The sequence below is a fragment of the Tupaia chinensis genome, unplaced genomic scaffold (genome assembly GCF_000334495.1).
Source record: "Tupaia chinensis unplaced genomic scaffold, TupChi_1.0 Scaffold149184_1, whole genome shotgun sequence".
NCBI classification, from domain to species: Eukaryota; Metazoa; Chordata; class Mammalia; order Scandentia; family Tupaiidae; genus Tupaia; species Tupaia belangeri.
This window is the reverse complement of record NW_006209032.1, coordinates 1827109-1827338: the sequence shown is the minus strand read 5'-3', so window position 1 is coordinate 1827338 and position 230 is coordinate 1827109. Positions and strand designations below refer to the sequence as shown.

At 73.5% G+C, this 230-nt stretch overlaps 1 protein-coding gene across 4 annotated transcripts in view; it reads right to left on the bottom strand.

The window, feature by feature from the left end:
- Positions 1-230, bottom strand: part of PTH1R (parathyroid hormone 1 receptor) — a 22722-nt gene that overhangs the window by 19226 nt on the left and 3266 nt on the right. For 2 of the 4 annotated variants that reach the window (XM_006171020.2, XM_006171023.2), the window contains exon 2: positions 16-21. The exons of the other annotated variants lie outside the window; for them this stretch is intronic. The gene's annotated coding sequence lies outside the window, so the exon portion shown is untranslated. The remainder of the gene's footprint in view (positions 1-15; positions 22-230) is intronic. 4 annotated transcript variants of the gene reach the window in all.

Sequence of the window (230 nt, the reverse complement as noted above, 5' to 3'; positions counted from 1 at the left end):
CCCGTGCCCTGGGCGGCCGGCTCCCGCACCCGGTCCCCATCCTCGCCGCCGCCCGCCTGCGCCGCGCTGCTGGAGCGCGCCCGCCGCCCGGCGTTGCCTGTCTGTCGGTCCGTCTCCAGCTCCCCCGGCCTTGGCCTCCCTCTTCCAGCGGCCCCGGGCTCGGTTTCGGTCACTCCCTCGCTCCCTTCCTCCCCTCCCCCTTCTCTCTACGAAAACATTTGCACGTTTCC